We start from the raw sequence: 8,758 nt of genomic DNA on the forward strand, positions 1-8,758 counted from the left end.
AAGTACTGTGAAATCTATAGGAAAACAAGTTTATCTACTCTTACAAGTACATTTTCAATTATTCCCTTTGGTCTCTTAGTACTTTGATCAGCAAATTTAAGTGAAACACCTGTGTCTTTCATTTCATCAAGATCTTATTTTTTTAAAATAGAAAATGGCATCAAATTTATTGAAACTCCAGAATCACAAAATGCTTTTTCAATGTATACTCCGCCCAGAGTACATGGAATTGTGAAACTACCTGGGTCACCGAGTTTTTGTGGTAGCTTATTTTAAAGTATAGCACTGCATTTTCAATAAGCATTACTACAGAAACTTATTCCATTTTCTTTTTGCTTGATAATATTTCTTTTAGAAATTTGGCATATGAAGGCATTTGCAATAAAGCATCAGTAAAAGGAATGTTGATGTGAATTTGTTTTAAAATCTCCAAAAACTTTGCAAATTGATTATCCAGCTTTTCTCTTTTCATCTTTTGTGGGAAAGGAATTGTAACAGGGAAAGAAGTCAAATTTTTAGTATTTTTTTCTTCATTTTTCTTGGCTTCTTTCTCTTCTGATGGTTGAGAGGGTGTCTCAACATTCTCACCCTTGCCTACCTGTTATTCTGATTGATTCTTTTATTGTTTGTTTGCATAGGGTTCATCAAAAGTCATACCTGACCGTAAGCCCATGGCCTTAAGGTGTTCTTTTGAATTTTTCTCTATATTGCTCGGTAAAGGACCTTGAATCTTTTCAGACACAAGAGTTGCCAATTGGCTTAACTGAATTTCAAGATTTTTAGAGCTGAATTTGGCCTTCCATTTTTTCATCCGTAACCTTAATGTACTTGTACAAAAGGTCATAAAGACTTGGATGGCCTTGTTGAGGCCTTTGCTGATATTGAGTTGCTTGCTGATAAGGCCTGAAATTTTGTTGTCCACAATTTTGATTTTGATATCCGGGTGGACTTTGTACATGTTGTTTTTGCTAGTTTTGAGAGTTTTCAGCACCATTTGCATTGCTCCATTGAAATCCTGGATGTTTTTGTGCTAATAGACTTCCAAAAGGATACAGCTTATATCTGATAACATTGACCTGTTCATTATTTTAATTGGTTTCTTGACATTCATGGTTTAGATGGTTTCCTCCACACAAGTCACAAGCCTCACACTGGCTTGGTTGTTATGTATTTACCTGAAAAGATTCAAATATTTGTGCCAAAGAAATAATCTGTTGTGTTAGTGTATTTAAAGCATCCACCTGATTTACTGTAGTAGCTTTCTTAACGATTACACGCTCAGATGGCCACTGTATGGCATTTTCAGAAATTTCATTAAGCAATTGCAATGCTTCTTCTGTGGTTTTTCCCATTATGGAACCTCCTGCATCTGCATCTATTATATTTCTAGAAAAAGGTTTTAACCCATGATAAAAAAATATAGAACTGCATATGTTCAGGAATGTCATGGTGTGGACATTTCCTTAACATTGCTTTCAATCTTTCCCAAGCTTAATAAACTGACTCAGTGTCAGTCTGCAAGAAGTTAGATTTATCTTGTCTTAACTTTGTTGTTTTAGCAGGGAAAAAATATTTATTTAAAAATTTCTGAGTCATTTGGTCCCATGTGGTAATAGACCCTTGCGACAAACTTCGTAACCAAGTTTTGGCCTCTTCTTTTAAAGAAAAAGGAAATAGCCTTAACTTAATTACCCCAGGAGGTACTCCATTATGCTTTGCAGTTTCAACCAATTCTAAAAAGTCAATTAAATGACTATGTGGATCTTCACTTAGATCACCAGTGAAAATACAAGATTGTTGAATTGTTTGAATCAGGCCTGTCCTGATTTCTAAGTTATTGGCTCCTACTGGAGGTTTCCTGACACAAGATTCATAGTTAAAGCGATCAGGTCTAGCATAATCCCTTAGAATTCTGTTTGTTGGTCTTGGCGCCACTTCATCAAATTGTTCCTCTACATGAGCTGGTGGTGGAATTTGTAGTGGATTGTTATCATCTTCTAATTGGTGCTCCATTTTATTACAATTTATGTTTTGAAATGATATTTCTCCTTTCCTGCACAATCACAAACTTTTTTCAATTTCAGGATCGTAATTGGCCAACTCTGTTGTAAAAGAGCGGGTCATAAACTATCTGAAATTAAAGTAAAATAAAGACAATTCCTAAAATAGTAATAGATAATTTTAAAAATAAATAATAAAAAAATAGTACGGTAATATTATAGTTAACTAAAACAATAAGTTGTAACTAACCATCAAAAGAAATAATATAATACTAATTATATTATATGAAAAAAAACTTCAATAACAAATCAAGTATGCTAAAGGATTGAAGTACTATCAATTAAAAAAAGTTGAATAAAATATTATTTTATAAAAATATAGTAAAAGTAAAAGTTATAATAATAGTAATATAGAATAGTACAAAGGATACTTTTAGCACTAGAATAGTAAAAACAAGTACTTACAATTATAATAATAATAATAAAAATAATAAAATATACTTAAAAATGACAAATACAAAAATAGTGAGATTGTGAATCACAAAACTAATATATTATACTATTATATAGATATTAGTACTAATAATAATAGTATAATAATAAAATATAAAATAAAGTAGGTTGAAGTACTAACTATGAGGGATTTTTTTAATATATTTGTTTACAATATTATATACAATTGCTCCTAATAATAGTAACAGTAATGATAGTAGTATGTAGGAGATAATATTTTGAAGGGAAAGTTAACAATAATAATAAATTCTCAAATTAGTAACAAAATATTTAATCTGAAGTAGATGTGTGTCAATCCCCGGCAACGGCGCCAAAAATTGGACGAAGCTTGTGTGTATAGGATTTTCTGCTCGTACTCTGTCAAATTCTAGTATAGTTTATGATATCGTCCCACAGAGACTGGACAATCTAAGCTATAGACTTGTAATATTTTGACTACTATTTGGGAGAACCAAATTGATGAAAGGTGTGTTTGAAATTATAAATTAAGACAATTTTCTTCCGAAAAGTTTATATTTAAAAAGAGTTGGGAATCATTGAATTCACTTGATATATCATTACAATAAAATCTCGGTTTCATACGTATTTATTTAAAGAATAATTGCTTATTGCTAATACAATTATATTTTTACACTAAGAAATAAATGAATACTTAACACTCCGTGAGGTTATGTCCATTAATTGATTTAAAACTAATGACGATTAAACTGAAATATCTTGCCTGAATTGTGCTCAAGCGTAGTAAAAACTTCGTGAGCTTATTTTTACTAGAAAATCAATAATCTTGCCTTCAACAATTCCTCCATGCGAATTAAAACTGAGGAAAGCAAGATTACAGACTCGAAATAATAATCTTAAGGAAAATTACTTTCACTCTAATATTCTATGCTCAAGTGTAGTGTCACGACCCAATTTCACTTCAGGTCGTGATGGCGCCCAACACCGTTGTCGGGCAAGCCAACGCGGAAATATTGATAAGTTCTAGTTTTACTTTTTCCAAAACAGTTACCACAATCTCTAAGTTTGAATTTAAAACAAGCAATAATTAACATCGTACCATAATAGTTATACAATCCAAACAAAAAATAGTCTACTAATGTCTGTGCCAAGACCTGGTATCACAAGTATGTGGGCATCTAGTAGGATATACGAAAGAATAATTCTATCCTACTGTCTGAAATAGAATAGACAGCCAAAAGGAAAGAAAGACTTCATCGGGCTGCTGAACAGCATAGGAAGGGAGCAGCTCATCGTGGAATCTCGGGCTGGATCAAGAGTATGCACCAGCCTGGTAACTAGATGTACCTGCCTCAGCTCTTGTACAATTAAGTACGGAAGTGTAGTATGAGTATATAAACAGTATGTACCCAGTAAGTACCTTGTCTAATCTCGAAGAAGTAGAGACGAAAGGTCGACTTGACACTTACTAGGGTCAAATAATATGAGAAAGTATTATACTAAGCATGGATAGCACAAATGATTAACAATTTATAGCAAGGAGTAACAAGTCCTTTCCCAGATGATATCACAGTTATCCATTTACATTTCAGGGCACATAACAAAATTCAGTTCACAGTAATATATCGAGCAAGAAGCATACGCAAGTAGTGCCGAGGTTGTACGACCTGATCCAACATAAAAATAAAGTGTGCACTGCCGAAGGGTCGAACGGCACGAACCATAGATGCATCCATTACCCCGCTCGCGAATCATACATGCTATGCGGTCAAATTTAATTAAACACAACAATAGGCAAACAAGAATATATATCAGAAGAGCAATTACTCACAGAAATATCAACTTCTCTTTAAAAGGGCCAAGAAAACGATGTTCCTCTTATTAGTTTCATTTACCACATTCAACATGATTTAAGCAATAAAAATTAATCATAAAGTTACAAGAATATCACATAAAGCATGATTTTGGGTCCTAGACTACCCGGACTTAAGCACAATAGTGGCTACGCATGGACTCTCGTCACCTAGTGCGTACGTAGACCCCGCATTTAGTGGCAAATTATTCAATTATTACACCTATGGGGACAATTCCCTCTTACAAGGTTAGATAGGAGACTCACCTCGCTCCAAAGCGCACTCCCAATATCAAGAACGTGCTCTAACCCTCAATTTGGAGCCGAACGAACCGAAAGTAATTAAACGAGTTAGGAAAGAGTCAATACAAGTTCAAGAGTTCGCATTTCAATTACTAATGTAATTTTCCAACACTAAACACAAGTTTCCTAAAATCTGACCCCGGGCCCACGTGCCCGGATTCCGAAACTTTTCGAAGAAAGATGTTCTTTATAACCTAAGGATCAATAATATATGATTTCTACTTCATTCTATAATAAATTTCGTGGTTAAATCCAACTTTTATCAAAACCCTAGGTTTTGCTCTAATCCCATGATTTTCTTTAATCTTTGTGTGTTAATATACCCGAGGTTCAAGTATTAAACTACAAATAAATAGGATGAACTTACCTCAAGATGCTATGTGAAAGTCTTTTCTCAAGAGCTCCAAAATCGCCCAATAAATGAGTGAAAATGAGCAAAAATGGCTTAGAGCCCATAAAAAATGCAGGTCACTGGTTCAGTGATTTCCACATCTGCGGTCCTGGGCCGCACCTGCACCCACCGCATCTGAGGAAAGGTGTCTGCGTCTGCGGAAATTCAGCTGGGCCACTGGGCTTCTTCTGCGGGAAGCAACCGCTTCTGTGGAAGCTTAGTCGCTTCTGCGGCTTTTGGCTTGGCCTGCCTTAGCCGCTTCTACGAGAGAACGACCGTTTTTGCGGTCTCGCACCTGCGGCTGACCAACCGCAGGTGCCGTTATGACAGAGGACTGGAGCTTCAGCTCCTTCCCAAGTTTTTCAACTTCACTCTAGCCTCGCCCGATTGACGCTCGGGGCCCACTGGGCACCGCCCGAACATATCAACAAGTTTGAAATCATAAAACGGACTTGCTCGAACCCTCGAAATGCCCGAAACAACGCTAAATCTAAGAATCACCCTCTAAAACCAATTAAATCAAACTTATGAACAATAGTACTAACGTCCCTTTTGCCGGGGGCGCTACATCTTTAAATGGATATAGGTGGCTCCATAGCAGATAGTGTTGATCGCAGCTAGTGGCACGTCCTCTTTCTAGCTGACTTGGTGAGCCCCACATTATTTCAGGGACCTATATATTTTGTATCTTATGTTCACCTTCTCACCATCTTTTGAGGTATAGCTGGGGCCTTGTTGTCGGCACTTTTATAGCATTTTCTTTGTATCTACTTAGAGGCTCCGTAGACATTTACGTGGGTTGTGTATAGGTGTTGGGAAAGTCAATAAAAAGCGGTAAAAGATAAATGTACATAGGTTTTAAAACGAGTAATCAGACAATTTAATTAAGCCGAGTATGATTAAAGCGACCGTGCTAAACCCACTTAACCTGGGAATGCCTAACACCTTCTCCCAGGTTAACAGAGTTCCTTACCCGTATTTCTGTGTTTCGCAGACTGTAAAATAGAGTCAATTTTTCTCGATTCGGGATTTTAAACCGGTGACTTGGGAAACCATAAATTATCCCAAGTGGTGACTCTGAATTTGAATAAATAATCCTGTTTTGATTATTATTACTTTAATTGGAAAAACTCATTTATATCCCTTTCGGGTAAAAAAGAAGGTGTTGACAGCTTTGGCGACTATTCTGGGGAACAAGAACCCAGAATCTCTGGTTTCTAGATTCAGAATTCGAGCTTGTTAATATGATCTATGCTTGGTTTTATTGTTTGTTGATATTACTGTATTTGTGGACCTGATGCGCTAATTGCCGCTTATTTTACTGTTTTGATATTATTTGAACTGTATTAAATTGTCTTCTTATGCCTCCCTTCTGAGTCTTCTAAAAATACGGTGCACACATACGCGTGCCCACTTTTATGTTAGAAGTCATACCAAATAGAATGAGGCTTGGGTCAACAACAAGGCCAGGTAGACTTTCGTGCTCCCGGTACATTGCCTCCACCTCGGCTCGAGCTATCCGCTCGGGTAAGCCAGGTCTAGATCACAACCCCAGGTTTAAACCTAGAATAACATAGCCTCATGCTGGATCCCTAGTAGGAATGTTTGTTTGCATCATGTGCATTTGACTTTGGGGACTCAATACAGGGGTTGGGTCCGTCTAGGACAGGTGTACCCAAAAATAAAAAATCATCCTGATGCATCATATGTGCTACATGTTCCATTCTTCAAAGGTAAAAATTGGTCATTTGGTGGACCAATGATGATTGAGGGTAAATGAGAGAGAAAAGAGGGTGGAGTGTGAAAATAAAGCAAATAGGGCCCAGTTATATTTTTCTTTCATATTTTTTTAAGAAGAAGATGAAAAAAATAAAAATAAATAAATAATCTCAAAAAAGATTTTGGACTTTCCCATCATTTTCCGAAAAAAAAATCAAAAAAAAGGGAAAATAAAATCCAAAAAGAGTTTACATGTTTCATCATTTTTCAAAAAAAGACAAAAAATATGTTTTCTCCAAATCAGTTATTTTTTTTATTCTCGCCCGTATCCAATCTTCCCGAACTACGCATACATAATTCTCGTCTTTCGGGGCGGGATACGTAGGTAGCCCACATAGGATCCGGTCTTCCTAGTGAGTCTTAGATTCTTGGGTTCGCGGGGGTCTTAGCCAAATCTTGCATGTCTAGCCACTTTTGGCCACATCGGTCATTCTTGCAAAAATTGGGTCATTTGCCCAAAAGTGGTTAAATGACCCATGTCTTAAAATCTTGAGTCCACAACTAGGTGTCATATTACTTTAAGGTCCGTCCTTTTTTTGAGTTTGCATCTTTAGTCTCTTCTAGCCATATCGGCCATTCTTGCAAAATGGGTCATTTTTGCAAATTAATTTTGGGCCATGATTATTGGGAGTTTGAATCCACATAAGCTTTAGTGAGGTATTTCCATGTCTATGAGGTCACCTTTGATGAGTTTGCGCTAATAAGCCATGAAGGTTAATTTAAAAAAAATGCCACAATCATGCCTTGCATGTGTCTAATAAAGAGTGTTATTGTCTCACATAGTATTCTAAGTCGTTAACTCTATTTGGTCTTATTTTTCTCATACAGGTGTGGATCTAGTTACCAGAGCTTGAGCATGACAGACACCCTAGGACCATCCAGACAGGATACTGCATTCAGGAGCTGGCTTAAGGAGACTTTTTATGTTTTGAGTTTGTTTTTTTATGTTGTCTTGTTCTTTAAACTCATGTCCGGTAGTACTGGTTCTTTTAGTTGGTTTCAAAGTTTATCATAGTATAGTTGAGTTTGTCGAGTCTCTCATTATCATACTTTCTACGATGTATTTGAAAACCAAAAAATTTATAAATGAAAATCCAAAAGATTTTTCTTTTAGTTTATTACATTTCCAGAACTACACTTGATCTGATTCATAGGGGACATGATACGTAGGCAAACTACATAGGGTTCGATCGAATCATCATTAAATAAAAAATCATAAAAAAGCAACAACAACAACAAAAAAAGAGAAAAAAGAGAATAAAGTTGTGGGACATGAGAAATGAGTGGAAAGAAAAGAGTGATAAGCAAAAGAATAGAAGAGAAAGGAAATAAAAAACCAAGCGGTGATAGAAAGGAAAATGAAGAAGGAAACGGGGCAAGAAGAGTGAAATTGGGATGATGTCATCTGACCTTCGTACCCTCGAAGTCATTTGAGAACCGATAACTGTGACTAGGTGCAATGCACATAAAGTGAGATTATCTTATGTTAAATGCCCTAACGCTAACATAATGACTTTATTTTGTTCATCTTTGTTATCTTCATTACAGCAGAAGGGTGGTTGGTTTGTGGTTCTTAAAGTGGTAACTCTTCTCTACAACATAAAGTTGAACGGCAATGGTAGATGACAACAGAATTGAGTTGGTTGATACTGGTGCCCAAAAGCAATTGGTTGAACAGGACAATGGGTTGGTTGAAGAGGCAAGGATGTTAAGACAACACATGATGGATATGTAGCAGGATTGAATACTGGGAAGGCACCACCCTAGCCACCACCTAGCTTCCTAGATGCTACCCTTACCCAAACTCCGGTAATAGTGCTAGATGATCCCCATACTCTCCAGATTCTCCCGCTTATCACAGCCTTCCCAACCACCCTAGTAGCTCCATCACTCGTCCTCCAACCACCTTTCCCGAAAATTGCCCTCCTGTCATATCCACTATCCTCACGATCACAACTTCTC

The 8,758-nt window shown here is 36.3% G+C and overlaps 1 non-coding gene across 1 annotated transcript; it reads left to right on the plus strand.

Annotated features, from left to right (window-relative positions):
- The first annotated feature begins 1,441 nt into the window (after positions 1-1,441).
- Positions 1,442-1,548, plus strand: LOC138878857 (small nucleolar RNA R71). The gene has a single exon (XR_011402629.1). It is a non-coding gene; the product is annotated as a small nucleolar RNA R71 (small nucleolar RNA).
- The last annotated feature ends 7,210 nt before the right edge of the window (positions 1,549-8,758 follow it).

The sequence above is a fragment of the Nicotiana sylvestris genome, chromosome 9 (genome assembly GCF_000393655.2).
Source record: "Nicotiana sylvestris chromosome 9, ASM39365v2, whole genome shotgun sequence".
Lineage (NCBI taxonomy): Eukaryota > Viridiplantae > Streptophyta > Magnoliopsida > Solanales > Solanaceae > Nicotiana > Nicotiana sylvestris.